Source organism: Myxine glutinosa, chromosome 9 (genome assembly GCF_964187855.1).
Source record: "Myxine glutinosa chromosome 9, kmMyxGlut1.1, whole genome shotgun sequence".
Classification (NCBI taxonomy): domain Eukaryota; kingdom Metazoa; phylum Chordata; class Myxini; order Myxiniformes; family Myxinidae; genus Myxine; species Myxine glutinosa.
In genome coordinates this window covers 130,689,583-130,714,825 of record NC_136269.1, presented here as the reverse complement: position 1 = coordinate 130,714,825, position 25,243 = coordinate 130,689,583, and the positions used below count along the sequence as shown (strand labels likewise).

General features: G+C 42.3%; 1 protein-coding gene across 5 annotated transcripts in view; it reads left to right on the top strand.

Moving 5' to 3' along the window:
* Window positions 1-25,243, top strand: part of FOXN3 (forkhead box N3) — a 183,109-nt gene that overhangs the window by 30,782 nt on the left and 127,084 nt on the right. The window lies entirely within an intron of this gene.

The following is a 25,243-nucleotide window of genomic DNA, read 5'->3' as shown; positions in this document are numbered from 1 at the left end:
TTAAAAAATCAACTCCTCCAGAATGGCTGGACAGATCAAGTGAAAACTTCACAAACATGTTCCCCAAACCTTTGGCATACCAGGTTGTTCACGAATAAATAATATGTCACATGGTCTGGCAGCTATATTGGATTGAACGAAAATCTTATAACAACAAGACCAAAAGTCTAACAGCGACGTAGCCGGGCTTGTAAAATGTTATAAACCACAAACACACATGATTCGCTTTTTAAACAGTCGATATTTCTGTTTATAACATTAAACAAAGAAATTTGGAGGAATCCAGACATCCATGAGGTATGTTTTACTTACAGAACTGAGCGAAGATCTACTGTAATCTATATACCCCACAAAGGTTGGAAGTGTGCTCATTTACCAAGCAGCTAGCTAGCGCTTGCCAAGCCAGCCGTTCCTTAAGGGTTTTGCATGGAGTGCTTGCTCGAATGCTTTAACCACTTGGCGATCTCTCCACAAGAAACTTGGTCAATGAACACACACCCAATGTTCTTGAGACCCGACCATAGATCGACTGTAATCTATATACCCCCAAAGAGGAATGACCTTTCCTGCCAAACTCGAAGTGAGCGGGTGTTTACGCCGTAGTGACATCATTTACGTAATGACGTAGCATGACGGCCGGACACAAAACTTCAGCTAATTTAATGTATATCTCCTACATAAAAGAGATGTTGGTCGGTGTGTCGCCATTTTTCTCAGAGATGGCTGAACAGATCTTTGTCAAACTTTCAGAGATTCATCAGTGAGTGCCTGGGAGTGTTTTAGGGGAAAAAAAGAAAAAACAAGATCGGTTTTTTTGGAGTTAAATTTTTTTTTTTTTGCTCGATAGTGCCTAAGCCTTTTAAAATTAATGACAGTTATATACAAGTACACATTCGCATAAATAAATACAAAACAATAACCAGACATTTGAATACAAATAAATCAAACAATTCCGGAAGTGTACGAAGTTGGTAGTACGGTTTCTTCTTCTTCCTGTTCGGCATCCCACTTAACTCAGAAACGTGATGAACGCCACATTCACCCACCAGCATTTATATGAACCCCCTTCCTCTCCTGCCTCCCCCCCTCCCCTCCCCTTCCACCCCGTCCCCCCCTCTTCTTCCCCCTTCCCCCTCTCCTCCCCTTCCCCCTCCCCTCATTCCCCCTCCCCCTCTTCCCCCCCCCCCCCTCATTCCCCCTCCCCCTCTTCCCCCTCCCCCCTCTCCTCCCTCCCCCCTCTCCTCCCGTCCCCATCCACGCCTCTCCCCTAACCCTCCCCCCCTCCCCTAACCCTCCCCTTCTCCTCCTCCCCCACCCGGCATTGCCGGGTACTTCTGCTAGTAATACATATATTTAACCTCCAGTAACGTTGCAGTCACTACAAAGGGATTTACTATCATAATAACGTTACGTTATTATTATGAAAATTATATTATTTTTAAAAACCGAGGTGAATTCCTTACTTCCTCGGTTACACCACTTCAATCCATCAACTTCCCATTCACGACATTGGGATTCAAGTGTTATGGTTATATTTACTATAATATTATTATTACTACGAAAATGATACTACTGAAATGACACCACTGTATTAAGAAACCTGGGTTTAATTTGTCCGAAAATAACGCCTAAGGCCTATACGTACCGTATTGTTGGAAGAGCCGTAACGCCGATGATTTTAATATTTGATGGTCATTTTAACAATCGGTTTGTTTGTGTTTCATACTGAATGAAAAACGTCAAGGTAGAGCATGGCGATTGTGATATATGACAGGTTCAACAATATGTTCGGCAGGAACGGCATATAAATCAAAATGGCGGTGCGTGGAAAGTCAGCTGCAGCACCGCCATAATGACATCAGACGTAATCACAACACCCTGTCATGTGACCAGATTCTCAGCTCTGATTGGTATACGTTTGAGGGGACATACATACATACATACATCCATACATACATACATACACACAGACGGACAGACACTGTTCTAGACGGCTCTGCCCGATGGGCTACTCAGTAAAAACCTTGTAGAGCCATTTAGTAGAACCCTTTAGAAATACCCCATATAACTCTTTAGGAAAACCTTGTGGAGCCCGTTCGTCGAACCCTTTAGGAAAACCTTGTACAACCATTTAGAAAACCTTGTAGAGCCCTTTAGTCGAACTCTTTAGAAATACCCCATAGAACTCTTTAGAAAAAGCTTGTAGAGCCCTTTAGTAGAACTCTTTAGAACTACCCCATATAACCCTTTAGAAAAACCTTGTAGAGCCCTTTCGTAGAACTCTTTAGAAATACCCCATATAACTCTTTAGAAAAACCTTGTGGAGCCTGTTTGTCGAACCCTTTAGAAAAACCTTGTAGAACCCTTTAGAAAACCTTGTAGAGCCCTTTAGTCGAACTCTTTAGAAATACCCCATAGAACTCTTTAGAAAAACCTTGTAGAGCCCTTTAGTAGAACCCTTTAGAAATACCCCATATAACTCTTTTAGAAAAACCTTGTAGAGCCCTTTAGTAGAACCCTTTAGAAATACCCCATATAACTCTTTAGAAAAACCTTGTAGAGCCCTTTAGTAGAACCCTTTAGAAATACCGCATAGAACCCTTTAGTAGAACCCTTTAGAAAAACCTTGTAGAGCCCTTTAGTAGAACCCTTTAGAAATACCCCATATAACTCTTTAGAAAAACCTTGTAGAGCCCTTTAGTAGAACCCTTTAGAAATACCCCATATAACTCTTTAGAAAAACCTTGTAGAGCCCTTTAGTAGAACTCTTTAGAAATACTGCATAGAACCCTTTAGAAAAACCTTGTAGAGCCCTTTAGTAGAACTCTTTAGAAATACCGCATAGAACCCTTTAGAAGAACCCTTTAGAAAAACCTTATAGAGCCCTTTTGTAGAACCCTTTAGAAATACCCCATATAACTCTTTAGAAAAACCTTGTAGAGCCCTTTAGTAGAACCCTTTAGAAATACCCCATATAACTCTTTAGAAAAACCTTGTAGAGCCCTTTAGTAGAACCCTTTAGAAATACCCCATATAACTCTTTAGAAAAACCTTGTAGAGCCCTTTAGTAGAACCCTTTAGAAATACCCCATATAACTCTTTAGAAAAACCTTGTAGAGCCCATAAGTAGAACCCTTTAGAAAAACCTTGTAGAGCCCTTTAGTAGAACCCTTTAGAAATACCCCATATAACTCTTTAGAAAAACCTTGTAGAACCCTTAGTAGAACCCTTAGTAGCCCTTAGTTTCACCGCTTTGCACAAAAAAGGTGCAAAAACAGATCCCAGCAACTACAGACCAATCAGCCTTCTCCCAATTATCAGCAAAGTCATGGAATCCATCATTGCTTCAGATATGAAATCTTTCCGCTTCTCCAATGGCTTGATCTCTGATCATCAATTTGGTTTCAGACCTGGTCACTCTACTCTGGACATGCTGCTTCTGCTTTCTCAACAATGGATGGAGGTCCTCAATGCCAAACAGGAAATTAGAGCTGTCTCCCTTGACATATCACGTGCCTTCGATACAGCCTGGCACCCCGCTCTGCTCACCAAACTCTCCTCCTTTGGTATCCATGGAAATCTCCACGCATGGCTGGCGGACTTCCTCTCTAGTCGTAGTCAACGTGTGGCCCTGAATGGGTTTCTCTCATCTCCTCTTCCTGTTCAGGCTGGAGTTCCCCAAGGCAGTGTTCTGGGCCCTGTGCTTTTTCTGGTCTTCATCAATGATCTCTCTGACTCTCTTGAAAATCCTCTCTATCTCTTTGCTGATGACTCTACTCTCTGTCGCTCCATTCCTCATCCCTCAGATCGGCAGTCTGCAGCCTCCTCACTCTCTGCAGACCTGGACAAAATCACAGACTGGGCAAACAAGTGGAACATGTCTTTCAATCCTGACAAATCTCACACTCTTACGATGTCTCTCCGAAAAGACCGACTGGACAACCCTCCCATCCACTTTCTGAATAATCCTCTCCAAGAAGTTCTGTCACTCAAGCTTTTGGGTCTCACTATCTGCCATGATCTTTCCTGGGAAAACCACATTTCAAATCTGGCCTCCAAAGCCAGTCGCCGACTGGGCATCCTCCGTCGTGCGAAGTCCTTCCTTGGCACACCTGAGCTCCTCACCACATACAAGGCTTTCATCCGCAGCTCAATGGAATACTGCTCTCCCCTCTGGGCTGGTGCTCCTGCCTTACACCTAGCTCGTGTTCATGCTGTTGAAACTAAAGCGTTCAGAATAATTGGAATCTCCCGCGATGAAGCTAACTCCAAGGGCCTTTCACTCACTCACCGCAGGCAGGTTGGTGGTCTTTCCGTCTTCTACCGACTCCTCTCTGGCCTTGCCCCCCCCCCCCCCCAGCTCTCTCTGGGCTCTGTCCCCCAAATATTCCTACAGGTCGCACAAGATCTGCCTGCAACCCTCTTATGGTTAAACTGCCAAAATCAAGACTCTCTGCTCACCTTCACTCCTTCATTCCTCTTTTCTCCCGCCACTGGAACAAACTCCCTCACTCTCTTCAATCCCACTCCACCCTCCAGGTCTTTAAAACAGCTGTTCACCACCATCTCTTATCTTCCCCCATCCAAAACCTTGATCTTTTATACCCCCGCTAATTTCACCCCAAATCCACTTTTTTGAAATACCAACTTCTGTCCTGGAAGTCCTTGGTGTCCTTGTGCTTTATACTTCTCCCACCCCCAACCCCACTTCCCACGCCTCCTCCCCCCAAGCCCTAACACTCCCACACATCTCCCTGCTCTCAAATGTTGTGTTTGTATGCTTCCCCTTCTCTCCCCATCTTGTCTTCCGCTCCCTCTTTTTATATATTTTGTTTGTCTGGTTGATTTGTTTGTGAAATAAATGTTCGCTCTTTCACGAGCCTCGATTCAGTATACAAAAAAAAAAAAAAAAAAAAACCCTTCAGAAAAACCTTGTAGAGCCCTTTCGTAGAACCCTTTAGAAATACCTTGTAGAAACATTTAGAAATACCCTATAAAAATAAAAATACTCTTTAGAAAAACCATGTACTGTATCGCCCTTTAGAAAAACCTTGTAGAGCCCTTTAGTAGAACCCTTTAGAAATACCTTGTAGAGCCCTTTAGTAGAACCCTTTAGAAATACCTTGTAGAGGTACTTGTAGAATACTATCTGCCATGATCTTTCTTGGGAAAACCACATTTCCAAGCTGGCCTGCAAAGCCAGTCGCCGACTGGGCATCCTCCGTCGTGCGAAGTCCTTCCTTGGCACACCTGAGCTCCTCACCACGTACAAGGCTTTCATCCGCAGCTCAATGGAATACTGCTCTCCCCTCTGGGCTGGTGCTCCTGCCTCACACCTATCTCGTCTTCACGCTGTTGAAAGCAAAGCATTCAGAATCATTGGAATCTCCCGTGATGAAGCTAACTCCAAGGGCCTCTCACTCACTCACCGCAGGCAGGTTGGTGGTCTTTCCGTCTTCTACCGACTCCTCTCCGGCCTTGCTCCCCCAGCTCTCTCTGTGCTCTGTCCCCCAAATATTCCTACAGGTCGCACAAGATCTGCCAGCAAGCCTCTGATGGTTAAACTGCCGAAATCTCGGCTCTCTGCTCACCTTCACTCCTTCATTCCTCTTTTCTCCCGCCTCTGGAACAAACTCCCACACTCCCTTCAATCCCACTCCTCCCTCCAGGTCTTTAAAACAGCTGTTCACCACCATCTCTTATCTTCCCCCATCCAAAACCTTGATCTTTTCTACCCCCACTAATTCACCCCAGATCCACCTTGTTTGTAATTCCAACTTCTTTCCTGGTAGTCCTGGCAGTGTCCATATGTTTTATGCCTCTCCCACCCCCTTTCCCATGCCTCCCCCCCAAAGCCCTCTCCCTCCCACAGATCTCTCGATGTCTCCATGTCTCTCGGTTCCTGCTCTAAAATGTTGTGTTGTGTTGTGTTGTGTTGTGTTGTCTTTGTGTCCTTCCCCCTCTCTCCCCATCTTGTCTACCGCTCCCGATGTTATTTGTTCTATGTGTCGGTTTGTCGGTTATGTGTCGGTTTGTCGGTTTGTCTTTCTGTGTGATAAATGTTCGCTCTTTCACGAGCCTCGATCTTTTATACAAAAAAAAAGAAAAAGAAAAAAAAAAGAGCCCTTTAGTAGAACCCTTTAGAAATACCTTGTAGAAACATTTAGAAATACCCTATAGAACTCTTTAGGAAAACCATGTACTGTATAACCCTTTAGAAAAACCGCGTGGAACCTTTTAGGAGTCCGTCGTGGAACCCTGTAGGAAATCCGTCGTGGAACCCTTTAGGAATCCGTCGTCGAACCCTGTAGGAATCCGTCGTCGAACCCTGTAGGAATCCGTCGTCGAACCCTGTAGGAATCCGTCGTCAAACCCTGCACGGATCCGTCGTTAAACCCTGTAGGAATCCGTCGTCAAACCCTGCACGGATCCGTCGTTAAACCCTGTAGGAATCCGTCGTCAAACCCTGCACGGATCCGTCGTTAAACCCTGTAGGAATCCGTCGTCAAACCCTGCACGGATCCGTCGTCGAACCCTGTAGGAATCCGTCGTCGAACCCTGCACGGATCCGGCGTCGAACCCTGTAGGAATCCGTCGTGGAAGCCTCTATAAAGCAGCGCTACAACTGATGAGGAGGTTTGGCAGGTTTTGTCTTCATTTCCCCGACTATGTTCTCCTCAAATCGTAAGTTGAAGCGGCGATGGTGTCGGATTTCTGTGAAGTCGATGATTGCTTGACAAGAGGAGCAGAAAGTGTTAAATATTCCGTTGTTTCGACGTGGAACACCCGTTTGATTTTGTGAGCGGGAGGGGTGAGGTGAGAGTAAAGATTTAGATGGGACAAGGTTGGAAGGGAGAGCCTGGGGGTTATTGACTTATTGTTGAGGTTGAGGAGTTGGAGTTGCATGTGTGTAAGTTACGAAGTTTCCCTTCACTAAGAATAAGATAACCAGGGAAGCACTACTCGACTTGGATGACCCACGAAACATGTAACGGAGAAAAACGCAAATTAATGTACCTCAGTACCTCACGATTTGAGGTACTGAGGTATTAAATTTGACCAATTTAATAACCCCTGATTTCTTTTCTATGCCGTGAACAAAACTGTTGATGCAGATTGTGGTGAAGTGTCATCGAAATGGTGAGTAGTTTCGGAGAAGATCCGAGGGTTTTATTTCATACTGACTGACGGACACCGCGCCATGATCTTTGATCCAACATTCCAACGACCTAAAAATGTAATTGCGTGCGTGCGTGCGTGCGTCACTGTAAGGGGGAATGACGCAAACACGTAAATAACAAGTAATACGCTCGTCCCGTCAATTTCATACTTCGTAATTTTTTTTTTTACACCGGAAACTTTAACTTCTTCAATTACAATTCAAAACGAATGAGGAAAAATTTAGCTTCATTGTTGGAAAAAAAAAAAATACTTTGTCGCGTTATTTCTTTGCACTTGCACGCATGCACCATTTGAACGTTCATGCGAAAGGAAAATGTTATTATTTTACCGATTATTTTTTAATTAAGACGATTAAAAAAGAGCCAGGTAAATGTACCGCAGTTTGTGGAACGAATATACTGGACAGGAGCACTTTAATGAAGGAGTTATTTTGTGTTAAAATGTTTACGGGTTTTAAAAAGAACACGAGTGACGAGTAGCGTCGAAACGCTCTTTTGCTATTGGGCAGCAATGGCGGAGGGGCGTGGCTTGTAGTTGAGTGACGTAACTGTTGCCATGGGGATGTCGGGGCGGGCCCGTGGCGTTATGTCACGACAAGGAAGCGTCGGGGTCGAAAGGATAGATGGTCGGGTAGCACCTGCACCTGCAGCTGCGGCGGTACCAGTACGCACTATTTCAGCACTCGCTGCTGCTTCGGCGGGACACGACACGCGCCACGCGCCACGCATGTGAGTCTCGTCTTCGGACTAGCGCCTGATGGTGACATTACATTGTGGGAATGGAGAGTTGCGTTGCGTACGTTGTGTGGAACGTGGCGTGGGGGCCTCGTGGAGGCCTAGAGGAAAGTTGAGCTGGACGTCGTGCGACTCTTTCTACACGGCATGGTGCCTCTTTTTACCCTCTTACTCTTACACCACGCTGTCATTGGACACTTTCAGCAGTTGGGATTTGTGTTTGTTGTTGCGAAATTGAGTTGAGGTTTAGCTTTGACTTGCGGATTTTTTTTAGGTGGCACGTGTGATTGGACCCCGGGGGGGGGAGGGTATTTTGTATTTTGTTTTGATAATATATGCCGACGCGATTTTGTTTGTGGGGGAGGGCCTGGTTTGTTCACTAGTATTCGATGTTAAATGAATTTTTTGTTTATGGTGAAGACCGTCGGGGTGAGGTTTGTGGGTTTGATTGTTTTACATGAGGTCGATATTGGTAGACAGGGTGTTCAGAGAAGGAACATGCGGGTGAAAATTGATATTGGGTGGGATTGGGGATGGGAATGGATATTGGGTGGGATTGGGGATGGAATGGATATTGGGTGGGATTGGAATTGGAGGTGGAAATGGATATTGGGTGGGATTGGGGATGGTAATGGATATTGGGTGGGATTGGAGGTGGGAATGGATATTGGGTGGAAATGGATATTGGGTGGGATTGGGGATGGTAATGGATATTGGGTGGGATTGGAGGTGGGAATGGATATTGGGTGGGAATGGATATTGGATGGGATTGGGGATGGTAATGGATATTGGGTGGGATTGGAGGTGGGAATGGATATTGGGTGGGAATGGATATTGGATGGGATTGGGGATGGTAATGGATATTTGGTGGGATTGGGGATGGTAATGGATATTGGGTGGGATTGGGGGTGGGAATGGATATTGGGTGGGAATGGATATTGGGTGGGATTGGGGATGGTAATGGATATTGGGTGGGATTGGAGGTGGGAATGGATATTGGGTGGGAATGGATATTGGATGGGATTGGGGATGGTAATGGATATTTGGTGGGATTGGGGATGGTAATGGATATTGGGTGGGATTGGGGATAGTAATGGATATTGGGTGGGATTGGGGATGGTAATGGATATTGGGTGGGATTGGGGATGGTAATGGATATTGGGTGAGATTGGAGGTGGGAATGGATATTGGGTGGGATTGGGGATGGGAATGGATATTGGGTGGGATTGGAGGTGGTAATGGATATTGGGTGGGATTGGAGGTGGGAATGGATATTGGGTGGGATTGGAGGTGGGAATGGATATTGGGTGGGAATGGATATTGGGTGGGATTGGGGATGGTAATGGATATTGGGTGGGATTGGGGATGGTAATGGATATTGGGTGGGATTGGGGATGGGAATGGATATTGGGTGGGATTGGGGATGGTAATGGATATTGGGTGGGATTGGGGATGTGAATGGATATTGGGTGGGATTGGGGATGGTAATGGATATTGGGTGGGATTGGGGATGGTAATGGATATTGGGTGGGAATGCATATTGGGTGGGATTGGGGATGGTAATGGATATTGGGTGGGATTGGGGATGGTAATGGATATTGGGTGGGATTGGGGATGGGAATGGATATTGGGTGGAAATGGATATTGGGTAGGATTGGGGATGGGAATGGGTTTTGTATGGGAATGGGTTTTGTATGGGAATGGGTTTTGTATGGGAATGGATATTGGGTGGAAATGGATATTGGGTGGGAGTGGGGATTGGGGATTGGGGATGGGAATGGATATTAGGTGGGATTGGGGATGGGAATGGATATTGGGTGGGATTGGGGATGGTAATGGATATTGGGTAGGATTGGAGGTGGTAATGGATATTGGGTGGGATTGGAGGTGGGAATGGATATTGGATGGGATTGGGTTTGGGAATGGATATTGGGTGGAAATGGATATTGGGTAGGATTGGGGATGGGAATGGGTTTTGTATGGGAATGGGTTTTGTATGAGATTGGGGATGGGAATGGGTTTTGGGTGAGATTGGGGATGGGAATGGATTTTGGTGGGAATGGATATTGGGTTGGATATTGGTTGGGAATGGGGGTGGATATTTGTGGGAATGGATATTGGGTGGGATGGAGTGGATTTTGAATGGGATTGGGGTCAGAATGGATATTGGGTGGTGTGTGGGGTGTATTATGAATGGGGTGGGATGGATGTTGGGTGGGATTGGGTGTTGGGTGGATTTTTATTGGGATTGAAGGTCGGATGGGGTGTAATTTTGGAGTTGGTGGGGTTTAGCTGGATTTTTATGTGTGCGATGTGGAAATGAAGGTAGCAGACAAATGCAGTTGCTACTCGATGCTTTGCATATGATTTACATTTATCAGTTTCATGATTGTTGTACAACATAATGTGCTTGTACCTTAACCTTGGGGAAGTGGTGTCTATTTGTTTTCCACTGGCAGTAAATAAAGCGATCCATGTGTTGTCCACTCACTCCCTCTCTTCCTCCCCTACGATTGAGCAGCGGCAGTGTTTTCAGGACAACAGGCTATAGTCTGGCTGCAAATCGGCTCTTGTTGCCTCAGAGCTGTTAGCAGTGCCAGAGAGCAGAACAAGAGCACATTAAGGCCCAATGGCGATGGGGGGGCAAATGTACACGTTTCCAAGCTTGAAATTCTTGTCCCGTTCGTTTGCAAAATCTCGGCGGTACATGGGCAAAGAGCTCTGATTTGTTTCCTCCAAATCTCGTGCTTTGCGGAATGCCATCCTATCATGCCATCCTATCATGCCATCCTATCATGCCATCCTATCATGCCATCCTATCATCCCATAAAGCGAATCTGATTTCAGGTTTTCGTTTTTATGTTGAGAACGAAATTTCTTTGCGAGTGCGCAAAGCTTTACAAGGCCGTGTAATGTGCACGGCGCCAGTTTATTAAAGGTACAACGACACGAGTGCTCGTCCCCATCCATCAACGCCACGTGACCTGCTCGCTGCGTCCCTGCCCTGGTGCTGCCCATAAGGCATTGCATCAATGTTTTGATGCTATCTCGGTTGGTTTGCGCAATCTCTACGCTAACAGGCAGCCTGGCTCGCTATTATGATACATCAACTACACTGTGATACTGTTTTTTCTCTTCGAGCACAGGATTCCATTTTATTTTATTTTCTGTTTGAGTTCTGATGGCACTTGATGTTATTTTCTGTTTGGTGAGTTCTGATAGCACTTGATGTTATTTTCTGTTTGGTGAGTTCTGATGGCACTTGATGTTATTTTCTGTTTGGTGAGTTCTGATGGCACTTGATGTTATTTTCTGTTTGGCGAGTTCTGATGGCACTTGATGTTATTTTCTGTTTGGTGAGTTCTGATGGCACTTGATGTTATTTTCTGTTTGGTGAGTTGTGATGGCACTTGATGTTATTTTCTTTTTGAGTTCTGATGGCACTTGATGTTATTTTCTGTTTGGTGAGTTCTGATGGCACTTGATGTTTTCTGTTTGGTGAGTTCTGATGGCACTTGATGTTATTTTCTGTTTGGTGAGTTCTGATGGCACTTGATGTTATTTTCTGTTTGAGTTCTGATGGCACTTGATGTTATTTTCTGTTTGGTGAGTTCTGATGGCACTTGATGTTATTTTCTGATTGGTGAGTTCTGATGGCACTTGATGTTATTTTCTGTTTGGTGAGTTCTGATGACACTTGATGTTATTTTCTGTTTGGGGAGTTCTGATGGCACTTGATGTTATTTTCTGTTTGGTTGAGTTCTGATGGCACTTGATGTTATTTTCTGTTTGGTGAGTTCTGATGGCACTTGATGTTATTTTCTGTTTGGTGAGTTCTGATGGCACTTGATGTTATTTTCTGTTTGGTGAGTTCTGATGGCACTTGATGTTATTTCCTGTTTGGTGAGTTCTGATGGCACTTGATGTTATTTCCTGTTTGGTGAGTTCTGATGGCACTTGATGTTATTTCCTGTTTGGTGAGTTCTGATGGCACTTGATGTTATTTCCTGTTTGGTGAGTTCTGAATTCTGATGGCACTTGATGTTATTTCCTGTTTGGTGAGTTCTGATGACACTTGATGTTATTTCCTGTTTGGTGAGTTCTGATGACACTTGATGTTATTTTCTGTTTGGTGAGTTCTGATGGCACTTGATGTTATTTTCTGTTTAGTGAGTTCTGATGGCACTTGATGTTATTTTCTGTTTGGTGAGTTCTGATGGCACTTGATGTTATTTTCTGTTTGAGTTCTGATGGCACTTGATGTTATTTTCTGTTTAGTGAGTTCTGATGGCACTTGATGTTATTTTCTGTTTGGTGAGTTCTGATGGCACTTGATGTTATTTTCTGTTTGAGTTCTGATGGCACTTGATGTTATTTCCTGTTTGGTGAGTTCTGATGGCACGTGATGTTATTTTCTGTTTGGTGAGTTCTGATGGCACTTGATGTTATTTTCTGTTTGGTGAGTTCTGATGGCACTTGATGTTATTTTCTGTTTGGTGAGTTCTGATGGCACTTGATGTTATTTTCTGTTTGGTGAGTTCTGATGGCACTTGATGTTATTTTCTGTTTGGTGAGTTCTGATGGCACTTGATGTTGTTTTCTGTTTGGTGAGTTCTGATGGCACTTGATGTTATTTTCTGTTTGGCGAGTTCTGATGGCACTTGATGTTATTTTCTGTTTGGTGGGTTCTGATGGCACTTGATGTTATTTTCTGTTTGGTGAGTTCTGATGGCACTTGATGTTATTTTCTGTTTGAGTTCTGATGGCACTTGATGTTATTTTCTGTTTGGTGAGTTCTGATGGCACTTGATGTTTTCTGTTTGGTGAGTTCTGATGGCACTTGATGTTATTTTCTGTTTGGTGAGTTCTGATGGCACTTGATGTTATTTTCTGTTTGAGTTCTGATGGCACTTGATGTTATTTTCTGTTTGGTGAGTTCTGATGGCACTTGATGTTATTTTCTGATTGGTGAGTTCTGATGGCACTTGATGTTATTTTCTGTTTGGTGAGTTCTGATGGCACTTGATGTTATTTTCTGATTGGTGAGTTCTGATGGCAGTTGATGTTATTTTCTGTTTGGTGAGTTCTGATGGCACTTTATGTTATTTTCTGTTTGGCAAGTTCTGATGGCACTTGATGTTATTTTCTGTTTGGTGAGTTCTGATGGCACTTGATGTTATTTTCTGTTTGGTGAGTTCTGATGGCACTTGATGTTATTTTCTGTTTGAGTTCTGATGGCACTTGATGTTATTTTCTGTTTGGTGAGTTCTGATGGCACTTGATGTTATTTTCTGTTTGGTGAGTTCTGATGGCACTTGATGTTATTTTCTGTTTGAGTTCTGATGGCACTTGATGTTATTTTCTGTTTGGTGAGTTCTGATGGCACTTGATGTTATTTTCTGTTTGGTGAGTTCTGATGGCACTTGATGTTATTTTCTGTTTGAGTTTTGATGGCACTTGATGTTATTTTCTGTTTGGTGAGTTCTGATGGCACTTGATGTTATTTTCTGTTTGGTGAGTTCTGATGGCACTTGATGTTATTTTCTGTTTGGTGAGTTCTGATGGCACTTGATGTTATTTTCTGTTTGGTGAGTTCTGATGGCACTTGATGTTATTTTCTGTTTGGTGAGTTCTGATGGCACTTGATGTTATTTTCTGTTTGGTGAGTTCTGATGGCACTTGATGTTATTTTCTGTTTGGTGAGTTCTGATAGCACTTGATGTTATTTTCTGTTTGGTGAGTTCTGATGACACTTGATGTTATTTTCTGTTTGGGGAGTTCTGATGGCACTTGATGTTATTTTCTGTTTGGTTGAGTTCTGATGGCACTTGATGTTATTTTCTGTTTGGTGAGTTCTGATGGCACTTGATGTTATTTTCTGTTTGGTGAGTTCTGATGGCACTTGATGTTATTTTCTGTTTGGTGAGTTCTGATGGCACTTGATGTTATTTTCTGTTTGGTGAGTTCTGATGGCACTTGATGTTATTTTCTGTTTGAGTTCTGATGGCACTTGATGTTATTTCCTGTTTGGTGAGTTCTGATGGCACTTGATGTTATTTTCTGTTTGGTGAGTTCTGATGGCACTTGATGTTATTTTCTGTTTGGTGAGTTCTGATGGCACTTGATGTTATTTTCTGTTTGGTGAGTTCTGATGGCACTTGATGTTGTTTTCTGTTTGGTGAGTTCTGATGGCACTTGATGTTATTTTCTGTTTGGCGAGTTCTGATGGCACTTCATGTTATTTTCTGTTTGGTGAGTTCTGATGGCACTTGATGTTATTTTCTGTTTGAGTTCTGATGGCACTTGATGTTATTTTCTGTTTGGTGAGTTCTGATGGCACTTGATGTTATTTTCTGTTTGGTGAGTTCTGATGGCACTTGATGTTATTTTCTGTTTGGTGAGTTCTGATGGCACTTGATGTTATTTTCTGTTTGGTGAGTTCTGATGGCACTTGATGTTGTTTTCTGTTTGGTGAGTTCTGATGGCACTTGATGTTATTTTCTGTTTGGCGAGTTCTGATGGCACTTGATGTTATTTTCTGTTTGGTGGGTTCTGATGGCACTTGATGTTATTTTCTGTTTGGTGAGTTCTGATGGCACTTGATGTTATTTTCTGTTTGAGTTCTGATGGCACTTGATGTTATTTTCTGTTGGGTGAGTTCTGATGGCACTTGATGTTTTCTGTTTGGTGAGTTCTGATGGCACTTGATGTTATTTTCTGTTTGGTGAGTTCTGATGGCACTTGATGTTATTTTCTGTTTGAGTTCTGATGGCACTTGATGTTATTTTCTGTTTGGTGAGTTCTGATGGCACTTGATGTTATTTTCTGATTGGTGAGTTCTGATGGCACTTGATGTTATTTTCTGTTTGGTGAGTTCTGATGGCACTTGATGTTATTTTCTGATTGGTGAGTTCTGATGGCAGTTGATGTTATTTTCTGTTTGGTGAGTTCTGATGGCACTTGATGTTATTTTCTGTTTGGCAAGTTCTGATGGCACTTGATGTTATTTTCTGTTTGGTGAGTTCTGATGGCACTTGATGTTATTTTCTGTTTGGTGAGTTCTGATGGCACTTGATGTTATTTTCTGTTTGAGTTCTGATGGCACTTGATGTTATTTTCTGTTTGGTGAGTTCTGATGGCACTTGATGTTATTTTCTGTTTGGTGAGTTCTGATGGCACTTGATGTTATTTTCTGTTTGAGTTTTGATGGCACTTGATGTTATTTTCTGTTTGGTGAGTTCTGATGGCACTTGATATTATTTTCTGTTTGGTGAGTTCTGATGGCACTTGATGTTATTTTCTGTTTGGTGAGTTCTGATGGCACTTGATGTTATTTTCTGTTTGGTGAGTTCTGATGGCACTTGATGTTATTTTCTGTTTGGTGAGTTCTGATGGCACTTGATGTTATTTTCTGTTTGGTGAGTTCTGATGGCACTTGATGTTATTTTCTGTTTGGTGAGTTCTGATAGCACTTGATGTTATTTTCTGTTTGGTGAGTTCTGATGACACTTGATGTTATTTTCTGTTTGGGGAGTTCTGATGGCACTTGATGTTATTTTCTGTTTGGTTGAGTTCTGATGGCACTTGATGTTATTTTCTGTTTGGTGAGTTCTGATGGCACTTGATGTTATTTTCTGTTTGGTGAGTTCTGATGGCACTTGATGTTATTTTCTGTTTGGTGGGTTCTGATGACACTTGATGTTATTTTCTGTTTGGTGAGTTCTGATGGCACTTGATGTTATTTTCTGTTTGGTGAGTTCTGATGGCACTTGATGTTATTTCCTGTTTGGTGAGTTCTGATGGCACTTGATGTTATTTCCTGTTTGGTGAGTTCTGAATTCTGATGGCACTTGATGTTATTTCCTGTTTGGTGAGTTCTGATGACACTTGATGTTATTTTCTGTTTGGTGAGTTCTGATGGCACTTGATGTTATTTTCTGTTTGGTGAGTTCTGATGACACTTGATGTTATTTTCTGTTTGGTGAGTTCTGATGGCACTTGATGTTATTTCCTGTTTGGTGAGTTCTGATGGCACTTGATGTTATTTCCTGTTTGGTGAGTTCTGATGACACTTGATGTTATTTTCTGTTTGGTGAGTTCTGATGGCACTTGATGTTATTTTCTGTTTAGTGAGTTCTGATGGCACTTGATGTTATTTTCTGTTTGGTGAGTTCTGATGGCACTTGATGTTGTTTTCTGTTTGGTGAGTTCTGATGGCACTTGATGTTATTTTCTGTTTGAGTTCTGATGGCACTTGATGTTATTTTCTGTTTGGTGAGTTCTGATGGCACTTGATGTTATTTTCTGTTTGGTGAGTTCTGATGGCAGTTGATGTTATTTCCTGTTTGGTGAGTTCTGATGGCAGTTGATGTTATTTCCTGTTTGGTGAGTTCTGATGGCATGATGTTATTTTCTGTTTGGGGAGTTCTGATGGCACTTGATGTTATTTTCTGTTTGGTGTGTTCTGATGGCACTTGATGTTATTTTCTGTTTGAGTTCTGATGGCACTTGATGTTATTTTCTGTTTGGCGAGTTCTGATGGCACTTGATGTTATTTTCTGTTATTGTACCAAATTACACCATGACAAACGTACTGCGCCGTGTCAGTGTCTAACAACTAAGGTGTCTGACACTACCTAAACCAATAAAATTGGGGTGAAGTTGTTCGTTTATCGTAACACGTGCCTTGGTGTTTATGAAGAAGCGAGGTCTGCCCCCTAAGCTCTTGCCAAGTGGTGTGGCGTTTCGGGCTGAATGGTGGCCATCCTGCCATGACGCGGGAATAGGAGGAAGTCGATGTTTGTCAACAGGGTTTCTTCAATTACAAGACAGTGTTGCTGTAATAAATCTTGTATCTTGCTTTCTCGTAACGTTCTATTTTCCTCTTCTTACCTTGAAAAGTTATCTGATGGTTTGAAAGTTGATTTGTGCACATGCTAGACGGCTGTAGTTTCAGGTCTTGGCTCCTGAAATAGTTTAACTCTAGTGTATTGGATGCACAAGCGGGTGAGCTATTCCACAAAGCACTTGCGATGCTTCCTTTACCTGTAATTTATGATCCAAGTGCCATGAAGCCTACATTTACAACGGGCACTTCGACATCGATCGGGAGTGATTTCTAAGCTGGACTAAATGCTATACAGTTTGTCCTTGGAGTATCTGATGTTTTCAGTGGACAGGTTATGGATTATTATTCTTTTTTCACAAATTTGTCTTTGTTCGAACTTTCGAAGAATGGATTGAAGTTTATTTTGGGCGTGTGTGGGGGTTGGTGGTTGCGGAAGCAGTAGTTGTGCATAGCTGAAGACTTCAGAATCAGTACGTCTGCACGTTGCTAAGTTGATTATTGCGTCATCATTGTGTGGAGTAAAGTACTCCGTTCCATGACTTAAGTCCAGAGGTTTCCTTTTATCCTGCCTGTGCAACATTGTTATCAAAGTTGAACGGATTTGAAAGCTATCACGAGTTTAAACAGAGATTGCAGTGAAACAGCAACCCACTGATCTGCCTGCACTGTCCAAATAATGGGAGTCAACTGACTGTTAGATGCATCATTGTCCACAAAGTTATCTCTAACATTTAAGAATTGTATATAACTTGTGTATTTTGTATTTCAGAGCTTGGGCACGTCTTGTCTACTCCACAACAGTAGTTGATTAGAAGTGGATCCCTGTGTGGTGTTGTATCTTAAGATGAGCCCCAACCCGCTGTTGGAATGTTATCAAAGTATGGAACTGGAACGTCACTCGGTAGAGCGCATACCCCCGTCAGGCTGAACAGTTTATGTTTTCTATCCACTGATAGGCCAGATCTGGATCCAAGCCTGAACCAAAATCTAATCTGCTTGTTCTTGTCACGTAACCAACTCATCCAAGCTAGGTCATAATCTGTCCACAACTTTTTGAAAGATGCTATACCTATATATAGTTCTTCACCCTATTACTCAATAATGAAGAATCGCTTGAAATTTTTATAAAATCTCTTACCTGGATCTGTATTCTGATCTTCACCAAAATCGGATAGATTTGTCCTTGTCACGCACCCAACTTGTCCACCAAGTTTCGTCCAAATCTGTCCATAACTTTTTGAGATATCCTGCTAAATATCTTCTTTTTTATTTTTTCCCCATCACTCAATAGCGAAGAATCGCTTTAAAATATCTGATCCGGATCTGGATTTGAATCTTCACCAAAATGGAATAAATCATTCCTCGTCACACACCCAATCTATCCACCAAGTTTTGTCCGAATTCGTCCATAACTTTTTGAGATATCCTGCTAAATATCTTCTTTTTTATTTTTTCCCCATCACTCAATAGCGAAGAATCGCTTTAAAATATCTGATCCGGATCTGGATTTGAATCTTCACCAAAATGGAATAAATCATTCCTCGTCACACACCCAATCTATCCACCAAGTTTTGTCCGAATTCGTCCATAACTTCTTGAGATATCGTGCTACATATCATTTTTGCCCTATATCTCAAGAGTGAAGAATCGCCTAAAAATTCTGCGGATGCATATTAATTGAGGTCTCCACCAAAATCCAACCATTTGGTCCTTGTCACATGTCCAACATCTCCACCAAATTTCGTCTGAATCCATCCACAACATTTTGAGATATTCTCTTCATAGAAAAGAGAGACAGACAGACTAACAGACAGACTTAACAGACAGACTTAACAGACAGACTTAACAGACAGACTTAACAGACAGACTTAACAGACAGACTTAACAGACAGACTTAACAGACAGACAGGGATTAAAACATAACCTCCATCCACCTTTGGTGGTGGAGGTAATTATAGGAACTATGACTCTCTCCCATCCCTCAACCCCACCACCCTTCCACCGCTGACATTGCTCTTCGGATTGGTTTCCTACTTGTTGAGCAATTTACTTGATGTGCCACAAAGATGTAGCTGCCATAACATTTTGGCAAGCATGACAACCTGGTGGAGCCCCTGTCCTCTCCTAGTGTCTCTAAGGTAGTAATTTTGAATGTGGCTGAAGTATTGTTGCACAGTAGTTTGGATTATTGAACTATAATGTGGTATCCTTACAATTGTCTTGTCTTGTAAATTTGAGAGATGGAACAGCTGGTTTAACTCTCTTTGGAAAATGACATCATGTTCTCAAATGTAACACCCTGCTTATGAAGAATCAAGACAACCGTTTTCAGTTTGACTGTTTCCTTCTGTGATTCGAGACCAGATTATACAACTTACTGTGAGTATGTTATCTTCTAAAATTGCAGTAACTTGAAAAGCTTTAAAAAAAAATTGTTTACAAGGCGTGCCTACTGTTGCTTTGCTGATGGGTTTAATCGAAACAGGGCATGTCTATCTTCACAGACATATTGCATGTCTGATCTGTCGAGGATGTAAAATTAAGTGAGCACTTGGAAAAAAAGGATCTTTTATAACACGTTGTTGTGGCTGGTGTCATTGTGGCTGGTGTCATTGTGGCGGCTGGTGTCATTGTGGCGGCTGGTGTCATTGTGGCTGGTGTCATTGTGGCTGGTGTCATTGTGGCTGGTGTCATTGTGGCTGGTGTCATTGTGGCTGGTGTCATTGTGGCTGTGGCTGTCGTTGTTGCCTGTGTGCCCCTTTGTACAGTACAGTACAGTACGATTATATATATATTTTCTATTGCTTCGAGAAGTATTACTATTCCATTGGGGGCATGCTTGCACACTGCAAGCAACTACTCAGGTCCATCATACGTGCATACATAATAAATGTAAGCATTATATATTTGATGAAGTGGATTGTGCTTCCATTTTGCAAGCAGCTATATAACTGAAGTAAATCAATAATTAGTGAATACTAGAACGGCACTCAGTAGGGTACCACCGCCAGGCTGAACAGTTTGTTTTGTATCCCAATGATAGGCCGGATCTGCATTCGGACCTGAACCAAAATCTAATCGACTTGTTCTTGTCATTTAACCAACTCATCCACCAAGTTTACTCATAACTCGTCCTTAACTTTTTTAAATATCATGTTATATATCGCTTTTGGCCCGATCTCTCAATGATGAAGAATCGCTTAAGAATGAAATAATTCTCGTATCCGAATCCATATTCAGATCTTCACCAAAATCGAATCTATTAGTCCTTGTCACACACACAATCGGTCCATCAAGTTTTGTCCAAATCCGTCCATAATTTTATGAGATATCTTTCTATATATTAGTTAGCCCTGACACTCGATGGTTAAGAATCACTTAAAATTTCTACTAGCCGAATCCGGATCTTCACCAAAATCTAATCATTTCCTCCATGTCCCATACACTACCTCTCTGCCAAATTTTGTTTGAATCTGTCCACTACCTTTTGAGATATCTTGTTCACAAACAGGCAAACAGACAAACAAACAGACAGGGGTGAAAACATAACCTCCATCCACCTTTGGTGGCGGAGGTATTAATGAGCTCCATTTAAAAGTTTACAGCTGTAATAAATTTGTTGTGTTGATACGGCAAAAGTTATAAAATGAGGTGAGAGGCACATGCTAGTGTTGCCTAGCAACCATTTCGACTGTGAGTTCCATTGTCTTGGGTCACGTGAGCAAAGTGAGTCTGCTCCGGCTGACTTTTACTTGTGGATATTTTTGTTTACGGGGACATTTTATGATGGTTTTGTCATTGTGATTAAACTGATAGTTGGATACGAATACTTGTTACAAGTAAATCTATTATCAGCTTTCCAACAGTACCATTTTTATTATTTTACGACAGCCGGAACTGCTACATTAAAGCTTGGGTTCCTGCTTCTTCTTCATGCGACGGATGGAGGAAGGCTTCTCCTTTTAGTAACGGATTAAAACTAGAACGACACTTGACAGAGTGCAACCCTCCGCCAGGCTGAACAGTTTACGTTTTGTATCCCACTGATAGGCTGGATCTGGATCCGGACCCAAATTGATATTGAATTGGCTTGTTCTTGTCACCTTCCTAAATCATCCACGTTGTTTCGTCCAAATCTGTCCATAACTTTTTGAGATATCGTGCTATATATCCTTTTTGAACTTATCTCTCAATGGTGAAGAATCACTTTTTAAAATCCTAGCATCCGGATCCGGATCTTCACCAAAATCTAATAATTTCGCCCTCGTCACACGCTCGACTCTCCACCAAATGTAGTCTCTGCGAAACTGTCAACTTTTTGAGATATCCTGTTCACAGACAGACACAGACAGACAGGGGTGAAAACATAACCTCTTTCCACCTTTAGTGATGGAGGTAATAATAACTGTTAAGTATATGAATGAATGAATGATCGTTTTCAGGCCATTTTCCCCGCTGGAGCGGGGGTTAGCCTTGCGGGGCCCATGACAATCATGGTTCCCTGTTTGAGGCAATGTTTTTATGGCCGGATGCCCTTCCTGACGCCAACCCTTAGTCACCTCTTACGATGTACAGGGATACAGTGTACCTATTCTAAACCGGGGTACACACCGGGATCATTCATCCCAGCAAGCTGGTACTCAATTTGCCGACCTCGGAAGGATGACAGGCTGAGTCAACTCAACCCCCCTGGCGTTAATTCAGCGATCGACCGGGATTCGAATGCAGGATCCTCGGATCCCAAGCCGGCACCCTAACTGCTATGCCAACACCAGGCTTAAGTAAATGTTTATTATTATTATTATTATTATTATTATTATTATAATAATAATAATAATAATAATAATTATTATTATTATTATTATTATTATGTGTAGCAAAGCCTTTTAAAAGGAGAAAGCTGTAGTGATGATTAATCCTCTTGACCAAATACCCACAAGCCCACAGACATGTTTCACTTAGCTCGTTAACTTATTTATTTATCGCTTGTTTGGCAGAGGGGCAGCCGTTTCATTGGGAGCTGTGGAATTGGGCATATTTTGCATATTTTGAAAGCAAATTTTTTTTGCAAACGATAAACTCAAACAAGATCTTGATTGTCCAGTCGTGTTTTATTGGGTGCTGTGTAACATGAGGTGTTTTAAATGCCATTGCGCAGTGTTGCTCATTGTGCATTGTTATCCACTCACCTATATCCAAGGGATCTATGTAAAATATAGAGGGGTAAGGGGGGGGTAAAATTGGGAGAGGCAAGGTGGGTGGGAAAGAAGGTTCGAGTAAGGCAAGGGTCGATGCTTGAATCAGACAAAAGAGAATGTTCAAATTGTGTACACTTTGTATGCTTAATATAAAGAGGGTGCCCCCGCCCCTCACCTGCGCCCCACCCCCCCACCGATCCCCTCCCACCTCCATGTCAAACGTTCTTGTATGAGTCTGACATGTCCGTGCTATCTCACATGCACTCAGGCTTTTGAAGTTCAGCAAACTGGTATTGAGTGTGTCTATGACCCTGTGTCAATACTGTTTGAATGTTTGTCTGCGTACAAAGCTGTTCAGTGCTTTCTCCTTGTTTGTCCGATGCCAAAGGCCAATTGTTTTAGAGTATTTCATTGTTTGTTTGTTTTTATCTGGTGGATTTACTTCGCTGGAGTTACAAAGAATGTCTACGTGAATGTAGTCTTTGTTTACAGCAGTAGAGATGGTTTTGTGCAGCATTTAAAGTTCTGATTTCATTTTGGTGAGTAGAATGGCTGAGAATGGAAGGTGGGGGTGGGCCTGGGCCGCAGGGGTAGCAATGATGATTGCACAAGGCATGTGGGTGAAACGAGTGGGTTTGGGTGAGGAACACGTTGGCAGACAGAAGCTGGTTTGTTGTAGCGATCCCAATTCAGTTGAGGAGCAATAAGTATTAACAGCCATTGTAACGCGCAATCCCGTATTATATATTTTGGTAATACTGAGCTATTGATGGATCTGTATGGGGACTCGGGGAGAAAAATATCATCTTTATAACTGTTGTATGTTTTTATTTGCTCTCTGCAAGTAAATATGTCTCTGCTTCACAAATGAGTAACTGTCCAAGAGTTATTGTAAACCCCTCCCCCCCCCCCCCCACCCCCTTCGCACCCCTCAATCCTTCATCCAGTTAGTGAGGTTAGTTGTGTTCAAAACTCAACATAGGTTTTCTCTATGGTGTTTGGGTTGTACTTTTGAAAGCACCTGCTCACAAATAAGATTCATAGTAGTTTTCCCCTGCATATTTCATACAGATTGTCTGTTGCATGTAGGTGAGTGTATAGCGCACAACATGGAATGTCATGTTGATGTTTGGCTCATTTTGCGGCTTTCTATATGTTAAAGACAAATATGGTGGAATTTCTAAGCCCTCTTTCCCTCCCCCTTTCCCTCTTTCTGTCCCCTCCCCCGACCCATCCCTCTCCCGCTCTCCCTTGTCCCTCTCCTGCATGCACATATGCTTCACAATGGCCCCTTCCCCTTCCCTTTAATGTTTTTTTTCTCAAAATCTTTCCTTTTTCTCCCCACTCGCACCACCATCCTTTCTCTCTCCGATAGTCTTTTCTTCTTCTTCATATTTTTCATTTTCTTCTTAAGTCAAGTATGGGACTTGATTGCTTATGTTTCTGTCATGCCTGATGGCATATGGAGCTTCTTGAGAAACTCTAGCCACATTGGTCTGTCTTGGGTCCACTGACTGATAAGCCATCCAAGCGGTTTCTAGTTCCCCAAGCTCCTTTTCCACCTTGTGCCATCAGGTCTCTATAGATCATCCAACCCTCTTTCAGCCTTTAGTCTTACAATTTATCGCTCTTTTTTATGCTGTTTTCCTTGTATGCACAGTTCATGCCCAATGCATCCCCACATCTTCATTTTTTATTTCCTCCTTGATGTTTTTCTTTCCAGTCCTTCTTTCTTCCTCCTCCTTATATGGGACCATGACTATACAATACTGGTCAAAAGTTTTAGAACACCTCAATTTTTCCCGTTTTTATTGAAATTTATGCAGTTTGATGTCTCAATGAAAATGAATGAATGAATGAATGATAGTTTTAAGGCCATTTTTCCTCGCTAGAGCAGGGGTTAGCCTTGCGGGCCCCATGACAATCATGGTTCCCTGTTTGAGGCAATGTTTTTATGGCCGGATACCCTTCCTGGCACCAACTCTTAGTCACCTCTTACGATGCGCAGGGATACGGTGTACCTATTCTAAACCGGGGTACACACCGGGATCATTCATCCCAGCAAGCTGGTACTCAATTTGCCGACCTCGGAATTGTTGACAGGCTGAGTCAGCCCCCCCTGGTGTTAATTCAGCAATCAACCGGGATTCGAACCCAGGATCCTAGGATCCTAGGATCCAAAGCCGGCACCCTAACCGCTAAGCCAACACCAGGCTCACTGAAATGTGTAAATGTAAACTAAATAATGTAAGTAAATGGCCTACTCTCGTAAATGAATGAAAATGAATGAATGATCGTTTTAAGACCATTTTTCCCCGCTAGAGTGGGGGTTGGCCTTGCGGGCCCCATGACAATCATGGCTCCCTGTTTAAGGCAATGTCTTTATGGCCGGATGCCCTTCGTGACGCCAACCCTTAGTCACCTCTTGCGATGCGCAGGGATATCAATGGTCAATGCACTCTGAAATTAAGCATAGAACAAATAAACAATTGCAGATAAAAAAGAAATCATAGAATCATTTAGTTTAACAAAATTTAATTTAAAATGTTGACTCAGCAAAGTAGCCTTTTGCAGATATAACCGCCGAACACACTCGTGGCATTCTTTCTACAATGGAAATCAAATATTGTTCGGGAAGTTTTTCCCAACACTGTTGCAGAAGCTCCCACAAATGTGTTGCATTTGTAGGTTGCTTTGTTTTCACCCTTCTGTCCAGTTCATCCCAAACCAGCTCGATAGGGTTTAAGGGGGCATTATACCATTGAAGGCAAAAAAAACCCATTTTTTTTACAAATATACAAATGCATCAATTAAAATGTTTGTTTCCTAGTATTGTATATATGTACCAAGTTTGAACGTAAATGGACTTGTCATAGAGAAGATATAAGCTGTAAAGTGTTAATTCATCATTTGTATGCATCTGGTTACCATGGTAACCATGCATAATATAATGCTATGTAATGTATACCAATGTAATGTTCATATATCAAGCAACATGTACATATATAGTTTTGCATATTTTCAATCAAGACATTTTATCAAAAAGTGCATTACTGTGGTTCAGTGTTGTTTTTACTGTGTTCAGTGTAATGGGGAGCTTATATCTTCTCTATGACAAGTCCATTTACGTTCAAACTTGGTACATATATACAATACTAGGAAACAAACATTTTAATTGATGCATTTGTATATTTGTTAAAAAATGGGTTTTTTTGCCTTCAATGGTATAATGCCCCCTTAAGTCTGGAGACTGTGCTGGCCATTCCATGATTTGAAGCCTA